This window comes from Rousettus aegyptiacus, unplaced genomic scaffold (genome assembly GCF_014176215.1).
Source record: "Rousettus aegyptiacus isolate mRouAeg1 unplaced genomic scaffold, mRouAeg1.p scaffold_m13_p_6, whole genome shotgun sequence".
Lineage (NCBI taxonomy): Eukaryota > Metazoa > Chordata > Mammalia > Chiroptera > Pteropodidae > Rousettus > Rousettus aegyptiacus.
The window spans coordinates 12,932,543-12,947,579 of NW_023416309.1; the positions used below are offsets into that span (position 1 = coordinate 12,932,543).

The following is a 15,037-nucleotide window of genomic DNA, read 5'->3' on the forward strand; positions in this document are numbered from 1 at the left end:
TTTCTCAACTTAAACTCTGCAGGCCAGAGGGAGTGGCACAAAATATTCAAAATGTTGCAAAGCAAGGACCTACAACCAAGATTACTCTACCCAGCAAAGCTATCATTTAGAATTGTAGGACAAAATGTTTCCCAGACATGTTAAAGCTAAAGGAGTTCATCACCAACAAACTGGTATTACGAGAAATGTTAAAGGAACTTTTTTATGAAGGAAAAAAATAAAAAATGTGAATAAGAAAATATTGCAAAGAAAAAAATTTTCACTGATGAAGGCAAACCATAATAAAAGCAGTTGTTAAACCAATACTAAAGCTACTACAAAGCTTAAAGGGCATAATTAGGAAGATTGTGTATAATTACAACAGTAAATTAAGGAATACACACAAACATATACACAAAAGAAGTAAATAATGACAAAAACATAAACATGAGGCATGAGTAAAAAAGATAGTGATTGTAGAATATGTCCTAACTTAAATGACCACCAGCTTAAAATAGATTGCTATTAGAATGCTTGGTATATATGAAGGACATAGTAACTACAAACCAAAAATCTAAAAGAGAGATACAAGAAATAAACAGAAAGAAATCCAAACACAACACTACAGGAAGGCATCAACATTTAACATAAGAGAACAGAATGAGAAAAGAACAGAGAACTACAAAATTCACCAGAAAACAATGGCAATTACTACACACCTATCAATATTCACTTTAAAAGTAAATGGATTAAATACTCCAATCAAAAGACAAATGGATAAAGATGTGGTACATATATAAAATGAAATATTTGGCTATAAAAAATGCAATCTTACCAATTGCAACAACACAGGTAGACTAAAAAGTATGCTAAGTGAAATAAGACAGCGAAAGAAAAACACCATATGATTTCACTTATATGTGGAATCTAAAACGCAACAACAAAATGAACAAATAAAACAGAAACAGCCTCATAGATATAGAGAATACACTGATGGTTACCAGGTAGGAGGGGGTGGGGGCATTAGGAGCTGGGTGAAAAAGGTGAAGGAATTAAGAAATATAAATTGGCAGTTACAAAACAGTCATGGAGATGTAAAGTACAACTTAAGGAATATAGTCAATAATATTGTAATAACTATATATGGTGTCGGGTTGGTGCAAGACTTATCAGAGGGATCACTTCATAAGTTATATAAATGTCTAACCACTATGCTGTCCAGCTGAAACTAATATAATATTAAATTTCAACTGTAAGTGAAAAATTAAAAATATATTATCAACATTAATTTTACCAGTTTCTTTTTACTTTTTAAAAAAGGCTATGAGAAAATTTTTAATTGTATATGTAGCTCATATTATATTTTTTTGAGTAGTGCTGCTCTAAAAAATACTTTGAAGATATTAAAAGTGTTGATTATGAAAACTAGGTGGCAAAGCAGAAAATATTTATGCTAACATAAATGTTAAATGAGACATAAGACATACAAATAGTGTATGTAAAATATAGTTATAAACTACATGAATCAATAGGAAAAGAAACTTCCTATTCTCTTCTGAATACAGAAAAAGTAAAAATGGTTAAATTTGAATTTGAAAAATATGAATAATTTAAATATTTTTTAATCTTTCAAATTTTGGTAATGTGGTTCAATTATTCTTCTGATAAAAATTGCTTAAATATAAACATATTTATATTATGTGTGTTCGCATAAATAAATCTCTAACAAACAAAAGATGTTTATAAGTGGTGAGAATCTTAATTCAATAAATGAGTAAAAGCAGGTAAACACCTGGGAGTAAGTCTACATTTTTCAAGTAGATGGCTGAAAAGGAACAAACTAAAAATGAGATTAGTGACTCTGGTAAATAAAATCACTATACAAAAAAGCAAAAGAGAAAATTAGGATGGATCTGTGGTAACAAAAAAATATTTGGACAACCAAGAGCCCCACCAAACTTAGATTAGCACTGACAGGGGAGGGCTGAGAGTACCAGATGCTGTGTCTCAAGATATACCACTGTTGTCTCTTCCAAAGAACATAATGAGCTCTGTTTTCCATGCCATAATGAAGATGCCATAGTAATACAAGTCAGAGAGTGAGGTTGAGAGAATGAATAAATGAGAAGCCCAAAAAAACAAATATAACAACCATATAGTATGTTTTCTTCCTCTTAATGGGTTCTACATGTTTTGTGAATCTCCTGGAGAGTGTAAAATGTTATTTTCTTGTAGGAGTGGGAGAATCAAATATGAATTATGACAAAGCATAGTTCCTATTTGCTTATAAGGAAAACACTACTTTGACAATCATTAAGATAATGTATAAATCATTTACAATATTATGATATGATATATAGCACTTCATATCAATGACAGCAATAGACTCACTAAAAGAAGAAAGTCAGAACAAATATACTAATGAATGCTATAAAGCAGTAAGTTACCACTGATGGAATGTAATGCATCAATGGAATAAAATAATTCACTTAGATCTTCCTGTCTATGTGGCAGCTTTTGGAAACATCAATGAAATTACCTATTCCACATATATTTTAATCTTTTTAAGGACTAAAATACTTGCAATGTAAACTGTACCGTGAACATAGAAGTCAGCTTTTCTTACATCCCAAATAACCCCATCGAAAAGCATGTAATAGAAAGCAGCATAACATATTGGAAAGAAGAGGGGCTAATTTTAGGGGGACACATTGGAGTATATCTATCACAGCTTTCCTGAAAGTGAAAGGGAGTGTGAGGCATTCTGGAAGTCTCTTTCCCAGGGAAAAGATAAGGAAAATGTGGTGAATGCACACTATTCTATAGAGATTAGTAGCAATAAACTAGAAATATATACATCAGATAGCACAATCTATATAGTTCATACTTTTATACACTATGTATAATGCAAACACATGTACATGCATCTAAAACAAGATACATTTTTCAAGAATACAGGACTCATATCAAACACATGAGTGTACCCATGGTGGGGAGAGGAATGGGATTAGGGATCAGGAATGATATGAAAAATAAAATAATGAAAGAGGAGTCATGCCTAAGACAAATACTAATTTGACAAGATCTAAGAAGGAATCATTCAGTTCTCAGAACCAGAGAGTTTAAACAAATATACTTATTTTTAACAGTTAGGCTAACCTGACTATTTATTAACTATGTGACTTTGGGCTCCTTAACTCTTCTAGGCCTCACTGTCCTCACCTGAAAAATGAGAATCCTAATACCTAACAAGGTCATCCGAGAGTTAAATGAATGCTTAATACAATGCTTGGCATGTAATATGCACTACATACATATTCATATTTTATTAATATTATTTCTGTAGTAATATCAAGCACATTAGAAAGTTTTGTTTTGTTGTTCCATGAATGCTGAGTTCTATGTTATCGCTGTTAGTTATAACGCTGAACTAAAGTTATGTTTCTTAATTTCGATATATGGATTGGTATTTCCTTTGAAATACAAATACATAAAACAAAATCCATCATTCCCTTTCCAAAAACTCTCCCTGCCTCCCCTCTCTCCTTGATTTAATCATCCTATATCCTGCTGACAGATTAATCACCCTAATCATTCTTCTTTTCCTAGTAAATTAAATCCAAATGCCTCACACCCCAGCATTCAAAGCTCTCTATAATATATTCCCACTTACATAGTAAACCAACTATAACCTCTATTAGTCCACAGCATATGTCCTTGCTTCAATCATTCAGAATGATTTGCCTCTCCCAAAATAAATCTCAGTCTTTATTGTTCCATATATCCGAAATATCCACTACCTCTACTTGTTGGAATTTTACCCCTCCATCAAGGCCCGTTTAAACTCTAATTTTCATCCCACAAAGACCTAACTGCATTCCCACCAACATTCCCACCAGCACTCATTCCCCTTTGAACCTCCATAATAAGTAATACTATGAAATAATCAATAGTATTTATTTTGTTTTACTTAATAAGCAACTTGCATTTGTCTTACCTCCCTAACTTGACTGTAAACCTAAGAGCAAGAGTATCTTTTATTTTTATGTTTGCTACAGCACAAACACAATATATTTTAAATTATCTGATTAAATTTGTATCGAGACTCGATATATTCCCATGTAAATAAAATGCTGTCTAATAAACAAACAAACAAACAAACAAATAAATAAGAAAATAGGACTGCTGGATTTTTTACGTGCTAAAGGAAGAGTATATTCATTTTAGAGTTGGAGAACTCTCAAGTTCAGAGGATCTGAAACTTTCTCAGTTCACATCACCGTTAGTAAGTTTTTATGGCGCTCTAAGAAGTACCCAACAGTTCTGTTTTTTTTTTTTGGTGGGGGGGGTGGTCAGGTCCAAACAACTTAAGAAGTACTATAATCCTACTGATTTAATACCCAGGTAAAAAAATACATATAAATAAGAAAAAAAAATTTTACTTCATTTAAAAATAACCACAATACACTTTCTGTGTTCTAGCTCATCATGGTGGTACCAGGTGTGCCCTTGACAAGCAGAACAACACCAGCAAGTTCATGGATCTGTATGTGCCATGGAAATGCTCTGTCATCAACCACATCATTGGCGCTAAGGACCACGCATCTATCCAGATGGATGTGGCTGAGGTTGACAAGGTGACAGGCAGGCTCAATGGCCAGTTTAAAACCTACGCTATCTGTGGGAACATTCACAGGATGTGGGAGTCGATACTGACTATTCTCCCACTGGGCCAACGGCACCATCTCAAAGAACTTCTGACTGGAGAGGATCACAGATGTGGAGTATTTGCCATCAATAGTGACTCTCCTCAAAAAAAGTAGCCATGATATTTACTAATGGATACTGGATTTAAATGAACCCTTGTTTCCTGTTCTTCATTGCTTTTCAGGATATATATACATATATATATATATATATATATATATATATATATATATATATATTTTCAAATCACAGCAATCACTCCCAAAGATAGGACACCATACCCAAGAAATGTACTTCAATCTAATGTTGAAACTGTCATTACCTTGAGATAAATATTCCTATAGCATTCTTGCAAGTTTACTCTAGTGTGTCTCAGTGCACGGTTTTGGAATCATGGCTCTTGTTGAAGAAAATACCTTGATATGCATTTTTACTTAAGAAAGCTAAAACCCTTCTTGGCTTCTTGTACTTAGACAATGGAAGTAATTTACTCTGCATAAGATGGCAAAAGTAAATCTGAGTATAAGGGTGGCATTTTGGAGAGCAGAGGTGAGAGGATTTTATAAAGAGATGGACCCAGACTAGATGATGGCAGCGGGGTTCCCTAAAGGTAAAATACAGACAGTGAAAAACTGCCTGTAGTTGGGATGCTCTAACAACTTTAGTATGTTGATACCTAGAAATCAGTAGTGTCATAATTCCTCTCCATTAATTTAAACCTTCCATAAAAGTGAGCTCTTCACCTCCTGAATATGTGAAAATAATTTTTATTTTTCTTCTCAATGAAGTTTTAATCTAAGAATTATTACCTTTGTCTCCACATCTATGTCTAATATCCTATCAATTTTAACTCTATAGTAATTTGCAACTATATCACCTTTCCTAGTAATACTTTAGTATTAATTTCCCATTAATACAACCCTCATTACATTGTAAACACTATTACAAAGGTTTCCTGTTTTAGCAAAGCTCCTTTGCTCAAAAATCTTAAATGTTTCATTTTCTAAACAATAAATCTCAAGTTCCTGACATGGCATTAAAAATCCTCTGAATCTGACAGTAAACTATCTTTCCTACATTAGCTCCAATGATTCACCTTCATGAAACTCTTAGTCTGACCACATGGGGCTTCTAGTTCGTGTTAAGTAGGTACAGATCTGATGATCTGATATCTACCTATGATCCTTTCCTTTGCTGGTGATATTTATTCATACTAGAATCTGCTCTTCACCTTCCACTTGGTCAAGAAAAGCAAGGGTTGGCAAATGTTTTCTGTTAAATGCGCAATAGCAAATATTTTAGGTTTGTAGGCCATATGATCTCTATTCCAACTATTCAACTCTGCTGTTATAGCACTTAAAGCAGCTATAGACAGACAATACATAAAATGAGCATGGTTGTCTTCCAATAAAACTTTAGTCACAAGAATAGGCAATAAGCCAAATCTGACCCATGGGACATATTTTGCTGACCTCTGAGTTAAAGGAAAATAAGGAGATACATACTACTCAGTAGAAATGAAAACAGCCACTCAGACAAAAAGAATGTTAGAGAGAATATTAACAGGAAAGCCAATGTAGGGTGGTAATCAGAGTTAGTTTCCTCTTAATAATAAAGAGCATGAAGAATTTGAAAGTTAAAGTGGGTTGAGATAAAAGAAAACTATATATTTCGCAATGTCCTCTCTTGAAATGAGAATATCTATCTTCCATGACTAACACTAAATCAACACAAATCCTTTACATTTGAGTGTAACACCCTATTTCCAGAAGGTACTATGTTATCTTGTTTTAGTTGCTGCTTTCTATCTCCAGCCCTCAATCCCTCTCAATGCTTCTCCCTAGATGCCTCTGAAGATAACTGTTGAAACAGATCCTCTAGCTTTCATAAGCAGGACAGGAACACGTATATAACTTTTATACCCTCAGTGTTCTTGTCTACTGAAAGGAACAAAAAAAATGTCAAGAGGTCGAATGTGCTAATAAAGCTAACATATTTTTTAAGATAATTTTTATGTTTTTAAAAATTAATCATAATCATGATAGAAGCCTGGGATTTACAAACCAGGCAATTGTGGACTAAAACAAAAATAGAGGGTGGCTCCTTTGATTGCCAAGGTATTGCAGAGAATAATGTTCTTTTAATTCAAACTCTTGCCTGCTGTTTGGCAAATTGCTGAAATAAACATCTGCTATTCCTACATTTTTTAAAAAATAAGGGGCACAAATGAAGCTATGTTTCTTTGTCGTTATTTTCTATGTAAAAATAACAATGGGAGTAGTATGTCTTCCTAACAAAAATAATAAAGCAGATAATAAAGCAGCATGTGATAGTTTTAAAAATGACTGGACTACAAATTCAGATATTCAAATTCTGATCTAGGTTTTAGACAAACTACTTTGAAACATTTGGGTGATATATTTAATCTTGATGAACTTCAGTTTCTTCATTTATAACAAATAGACTGGAGATTAGATGGATGATCTTGAGAGGCTCTTCCATCTCAAAAATTCTAGAATTTTGTTAGGTTTAAAATTAACTTAATTTTTAAAATTGGAGAAACTGACATAATAGAATTAACCATTTTAAAGTGAACAATTCAGTGCCATTTAGTACAGTAGCAATGTTGTGCAATTATTACCCCTAATTAGTTTCAAAATATTTCATCATCCCAAAAAAGAAACCGCATGCCCATTAAAAAGTTACTCCACAGTGCCCCCAGCCCCCCGCAGCCACCAATCTGTTTTCCGTTTCTATAGATTTACACCTATTTTCAATATTTTACATAATTGAAATCATACATTATGTGATCTTTATGTGTGGCTTCTTTCACTTAGCATAACATTTTTGAAGTTCATTCACATTGTAGTATATAGTATATTATCTCTTTTTATGACTGAATAATATTCCATTGCATGTATATATCACAATGTGGTTTATCCATCTATCCGGTTATAGACATCTGGCTTATTTCCACAACCAATTTTTTTGCATAATATTTTTAAAAGCAAAAAATAACAAAACATGAACATATTGAAAGTATATTTTTAAAAAGATTTGAAGGGATATTCTGAGGAGGGAGTTCCTTTTATCCAGAAATTGATAAATCTCAGTGAGCCAGAAATGCAACTAGTTATAACTTCTGATGCATAGTGCTAATAACTAATTGGTGCAAACTTTAAAAATATAAAATTCTATCTATCATGAAAAAGTTTGTAAAATAACTTCTCTGTCAGTTCAGAAACTGAAAGAAAAGTTATAGAGAACACAAATGATCTTTAAGAACCTACACTAAGATGGTTGTTCTCTTTGGCTATATTTATCTTGAAGTGATCTTATTAAGTAGTTACTTAATGGAATGCAAAAAAGTGATTTCTCCTCAATGCTACTGGACACATTAGTTTTAAGTCTGACTTCAAGAATGGCAAAAATGTAACTATTTTTCTAAGTAATTGTTATGGCTTTTTGAAGTTTGTATTATTTATTTTTATGAAAGTATTACTTTGTAAATGGAAAATGACTAAGCTGAAAGCTATTGTTTTATTATTCCAAGTAGTCAATGTTTCAGATTTTCATAAAAGCCAAATTTCAAACCATTTTCTGTGACATAGAAAAGAGCTAAACTGTCAGTAAATGCAGTTATACTGACCCTGATATTTTCTTCTCAGGTGTTGCCAGCAAGTCAAAAGAGACGCTTGCAAACTGGAATAATTTCTTTATTGCTGAAGCCAACTCTGATTGCTGCCAGTTTAGCATCTAACCATTCACAAAAGTAGCACAAGAAATCAAAAAGGTATAGATGCCCTCTGACAATAGATATGAAAACTTCATAACACTGGAAGCTTTGTATGTTAATTAAATATTACCTTTCAGATATCACATATTTCTTAGACATTATCTTCTGGCCATTAAGTTATACTACTTTATACAATTTTTTAAATAAGAAAAGAAACTAAAATGTATTTTTAACACTGATATAGGACAGTGGTTCTCAAAATGTAATTCCCAAATTAGCAGCTACAGTATGACCAGAAAGCTACTAAAAATGAAAATATTTTGTCCCACCCCAGACCTATGGAATTAGGAACTGTAGGTGGGATATAGCGATCTGTGTTTTCACAAGCCCTCCAGGTGATTTTGATGCATGTTAAAGTATGAAAAACACTGATCTAGAATAAAATATCCATTCATTATCCTTAAGACTGTTAGCCAACCTAGAGAAACTCAAAATCTTTATGAAGATAGCAAAAGAGGGGAATACTACAAATATAAAATTTGGCTGTCAGAGAGGAAAAAAAGGTTGTGTTTCTTTGTTATAAGAGATTGTTCTAACATTTCTAGATCAAAAATTAGAATTAGTTTCACTGCAACTACAGCATCAGCCTGCACACAGCCATTCTGCTATTATTTGGTTTATGTATTAGGTTTCTAAGTTATTTCCCATGATAACACAGTTCTGAAGTTAAAAATATTTGTTCTACTAACCAATTTTTCAGATAAGGAAATTAAAGCCCAGGGAGGTTGCTCTGCTTACCCAAGGTCATGCATCTAATCATTTGAAGAGGAACCAGAATTCCAGTGCACTGACTCATATGTCTGCTTACTTATTTATACACATACCTGCAATGTTCCCCAATCAATGAGACAACTTAAATAATCAGAAAGAGTACAACTCGGAATAGGATAAGTTTTGCAGGAACAAGACATATATGACACAAGGGTCTTGAATTAGCTCTGAATATGATTCTAAGTTTCTTGAAAGCCCAAGCAAAAAGTAAGAGTTACCTAAGTACTGAAAATATTTTTTGAATGAACAAGTCTACTTAGGTTGGAGAAAAGGGTGAAAGAAGAGATGGTGTACAACGTTAAAACGAGTTAATTTGAAGTATACCAGGTAGCTGAAGCAATGGTTGCCACCGAAGTCCTGTCTCCCTCTAAACAATACAGATTGAGGATGAAAAAAGAAATCTACAAAAACACTCTATCTTCGGCATAACGTGAAGACAAAAACAATGCCCAACCTTCAAAATAACAAGTAAAAAGAGAAAAATCACCAAATTTTATTGTATGATCTCTTATATTCATGTCCCACCCTCCACTCCACTGTGGGACCTCGTGGGGAGCAAAGGTAGTTTGAGAAAAACTGTTGGGTAAAGAGAAAGAAGCTGGCAACTAGGCCAAATGTCAATCTAAAATCACTGTCGGAAAGATGACATCTATTCTAAACATGAAAATATTAACAGGTATCCAGGTAGATGAGAGGAGGAACTTAAAAGTACAAAAATTTGAAGGGGCACTCTGTGAAATGCATACTTCCTGAGGCAGGGAAAAAGGCAAAACGGAAGTCCTTCTGGTGATTGAAGAGGAAAAGAATCAAAACGGGGGAAATTTTGGGTTTTGAAAGAGAGCACAAAGTTGAAGAAGTCATAATCTCTAACCCCACTCCCCATTAAATCCACTAAAAACAACTCTTAACCCCATTCCTCCAAAACAAATCTACTAAAACATCTGCACTTTGATATACTGATGGGAGAGGAGAAGGCACTATTATAACAGGAATCATTTAAAATGCCACAGTAACACACACTCACAGATAGACAGACACGCACACACAAACACACACACACACACACACACACACACACACACACACACACAAGCACACACATCCTGAACAAGAGAAAGAGTAACAGAAGGCTATCAAACATCAGAAGTGAAAATCAATACGTATCAACCGAAGATAACTCTACCAAGGAAAACCAAACATGAAGCGAAACAAAATAAGATGGCATCACAAATGGAATTAAATAAACAAACATTTGAAGATATGAAAACCAATCATGAATCTGAAATTTGAAAATTAAATCAAGAAATAAAACAACAAAAGAGGATTGACTGAACTCAGAAAATAAAAAAGAAGACAAAGATAAAACCACCTTAGCACAGAATAAATTACAGGGTACCCAAAGAAGAATAAACTCAAATGAAAATGTAATATGGGGACTAAAGAAAGGCAGGAAACTAAAAGAGAATGAGAATAAAATAAGAAAAGTAAGAGTCAGAGAAAAATAATGGAAATAGAAGAAAGGGAAAGTAGGAATAACACATATTTTCTGAGTTCCTACAAAATAAAGGGAACAGAACTATTTAAAACTATAATCCCAAAAAACATGTAAAAAATAAGAAAGAACTGAATCTAGACATTCAAAGGGGCTGCCAGTTACCTGGGAAAATTAATTCACAATAAGTGAGCTACAGATATATAAGAGTAAAACTATTAGATTTCAAGAATAAAGGTAAAAGTCCTCCAGACTTCCAGATACAACAATCAAACAACTTATAAAGGCAAATGATTAGACTGGTATCAGACTTTTCAAAACCAACATAAAAAGCAAGGCAACAATGGAGCGGCAAGTTTTTAAAAACCATGAAAGAAAGAGTTAACTAAGGATTTTTATATCCAGCCAAGCCGTACTTTAAATATCGAGACCATAGAAAAACAGTTTTCAACACAGAATTTAGGGAATTCTGTACCCATGAGTATTTTTGAGGAATCCATTAGAGGAGGAGTTTTTAAATAATGGTGAACATTAAAAATATATACATGTATATCTATGATTAAAATAAAAATAGGGGTAAGAAAAAAGGAACATACAAATTTAATATTTTGGGACAAAATAGAAATAATGTAACTAAAAAGGGGAAGAATTGATGGGGAGGGAGGGAAAGAGAGGAGAAAAGAAAATAAGCTTAAGGGCTGTTATACATACAACAGATGTGAGTTAAAGGATAGCAACCAAAAGAGATATATCAGATAGCAAAAAGTTAAATAAAATAACAAAGGACTTAAAAAAGGACATCAGAAAAGGTGTAGGTATAAAAGTAACCACTAAGTCAAAACTAAAACCCTCCTCAGTAAACAAAGAAAAATATTTATGTTTTGATTTAAAAACAGAATTGTTTTTCACAGGTGAACTAGATGAATGAACTAAGTTAAAACATTCAGAAGGTCATTTCTCTTGTCTTTAAACAGAACTATATATGCTTAATGAACAGTGAACATCACTGTTTCTGGCAAATAGCAGGTAATAATAAGTATATATGGAAATGAGATGAATATTTTTGGCAAAATGTTAATAATAGTAGGTGATTATTTTAATCTAGAAATGCTGCTAAAAGTTGCCCCAAGCTTTTGCTGTCATTAAATAGGATATTACCTATCTCAGACCATACAATATTTTTGATTGCTGATTCTTACTTAAATGGATTAGACTACTTAAAATTCAGAGATTAAATAAAACTTAATTTATTATAGCTATTTCTAACTATGGATAGATTTCAATGAGAGATATTGAAAGATATGGAGTTGATTTTAAGATAACATTTCTGATGCCGGAGTATAGACATTTCTGCCATGCTCTTCTCAAAAATTATCTGAGAACAATGTAGAGAATGAGAAACTAAAGCAAACTCTTTTGTTAATAAAACTAGAAGATACCAACAATCATGGATTATATCTGAAGGCAGAAAGTACAGAGAAGTGGTAACATGCTCAACAGAGTAACGAAAGCTAAAGTATAAATGCTAACAGAAGGAGAGCCCAATAAGAAACAAGGTGATTTATCCAAAGAACCCTGGGAAGTTCAGAAAATGATAGTATCAGGTATCTAGTGGGACTGAAAATTAGGGGTGATGATAAAAAGTTGAACTTCCAGATTTCCCCTCACATCCTATACGTAGCCAGATAAATACCCTTACCTTGCCTCTACAGGATAATGGAGAGAAGGTAGGCTAAGAAAGAACTGGAAAGGCTTCAGACTCAGGGACAACAAGCATAAAGGAGAATAGGGCTCAGGATGAACTATTAGACTGAAAACAGGCTGAAGTGGTTATGTGACAATCTGTATACCAAAAAGCCCTTCGGACCCTTTTCCTGATAAGTGCTCAAGCTCAAATATTTTTAGAGAAAACTCAGATTATATAAAATGGCTCAGAAAAAAATGGAGGCAGACTTCTCAAAAAGAATCTCTGAGGTTAGAATATACAAGAGTAATCATTTCAAAATTCCAAACAAAATATTCTTCATAGAATTCCATATGCGACCAAAATATTAATCTAGAGTGAGAGCAAATGATGGCAAGACTTTGAAGAATGATGAACACATATCATTATATATTTCTCCAAACCCACAGAATGTACACCACCAAGAGTGAATCTTAATGTAAACTTTAGATTTTGGATGACTATGATGTGTCAATGTAGGTTCATCAATTATAACAAATGAACCACTCTGGTATGGATGTTGATAATGCAGAAAGTTACGCATGTGTGGGGGTAACGGATATATGGGAATCTCTGTGGCTTCCTGTCAATTTTGATGTGAACCTAAAACTGCTTTTTAAAAAATCTTTAAAATAAACAAACTCAGAATTTACAGAAAAGAAATTTTGAATTATAAATCTATGTAACATAATGATATCCAAGTTAGAGTAATAAAATAATCAGAAAAATAGTTTATCTAAAATGTATTTGGAGATAATAGCATTCACCTTAAACCAAATCTCTATTCATATCCCCCTAATAAACCATAATATCAAGAAGGAGTGCAAATACAACACATGACCATGTCTTCAGCATAAGCAGAACACAGAATTCAAGAAAGAAATGTAATAAATAAATAAAATCACTCTCAGTGTATCATAAAGAGCATTTTTACTTCCCTCCAAATTGTTTTCCCTATCACTTTCTTACTAATTTATTTGTTTTTATTAATTCCCAAATCATTTTGTTTATTTACCCAGTCCTGACCTCTGTTTTATTTACTGCATTGTTAGTAATGACTTTTGTCCATTTCTATGATGGTTCTATTTCTATTTTATATTTCTTCTTTGAACCCAGTGTATATTTCACTTCTGTTAATATCTTTAAGGGTATCTTCTCCAAGCTTTTGCATGTCTGATTAATAGGGATATTTGCTTCATGAAATTTTTCTATATATTTTATAATTCTTATGTTAAATTGCTGTATATTTTTGTTAAATGTCTTTCACTGGTCATTTATTTATCTATTTTTTATTTATTTTTTCTCATGTACAGCTTCTAGGCTGATTCCCTTTTGGCTTCTTCTGTTTGAATAAGGTGGTTTTTCTAAGCCAGTTATTTTATAAGAAGTTCGAATAGGAGAGGGTTTAGGGATGTGTTTCAGACTAGCAGGAATTTTTCTTATTATACATATACACCAGTTTATTTAATTATCTGAGCTCAGTAGAATACAAATAGCAAGTAAAATAGCAAGTAAGTTTTTTTTTTTTTTTTTTTTTTACCACTATCCTCAATCATATTCTTGTTCATTAAGCTTTAGTGCATTGTTTTTAGTCTCTTAAAGCTATTAAGGGAATATGCTTATTTTTGGTTATTAAAATTTTAAGTCTAATATCAAAATTTTAAGTCTAATATAATATCTAATATAAAAAAATCAATCTTATACCATGCTCATAAATTGAATTTTTTAATGTCTATAAAAATTTCAGTTCTCACCATAGTAAGTCATAGAATATAATACTATTGTATTATAGGGACTTTACCATAAGTTTCCATGATACAGCAGGATGCCAAGAATAATCAAGATACTCCTCAAGAAGCACAGTAACTGGAGTTGGGACATATCCTGCCATATATCCAAACATTTTACGGTTTTCTAATTTAGATAATGTACTACTGGCACATTGGTAGACCATTGGGATAGGATAGACATTTAGATCTCTAAATGTTGATTGCTCTGTATTCTTAGAAAGTTAATAGAGAATGCGTGCCTTCAAAACAAGAATTTAAAACTAAGGAAGAACTCATGGGATTCTTAAAACCGAGCATTCAACAAAGATCAGAAGTGAAAAGAATCTTAGGATGATAAAAGTTTAGAGCCAAAAATGAAGCCCGGAGAAGCAAAGACTTCAGAAAATAAAAAATAAAAAATTACTACTACTTTCTTTAAAATACAATACACATAAGGTAAAAGGCAAGAGGTAAAGTACTTTATTTATTTATTTGTTTGTTTGTTTGTTTAAATTAAGGTTATTGGAGTAACTTGGTTAATACAATTATCTAATTTTCAGGTGTACATTATCATTTGACATCTGTATATTCTATTGTGTGTTACCACCCAAAGTCCAGTTTCCTTCAGCTACCATATATTTGATCCCCATTACCCACTTTGCCCTCCCCCTACTTCCCTATATTTGACTCTCTTTACTCCTTCTACCTCTTCCCTCCTCCCCCAATCCCTACCTTTTGGTAACCACTAGTCTATAGTCCATGCCCATGAGTCTCTGTTTGTCCTGCTCATTTGTTGCTTT

The 15,037-nt window shown here is 32.7% G+C and overlaps 1 protein-coding gene and 1 pseudogene across 5 annotated transcripts in view; one reads left to right on the top strand and one right to left on the bottom strand.

The window, feature by feature from the left end:
- Positions 1-15,037, bottom strand: part of ADK (adenosine kinase) — a 448,271-nt gene that overhangs the window by 142,659 nt on the left and 290,575 nt on the right. The window lies entirely within an intron of this gene.
- Positions 1,801-4,740, top strand: LOC107503011 (annotated as a pseudogene).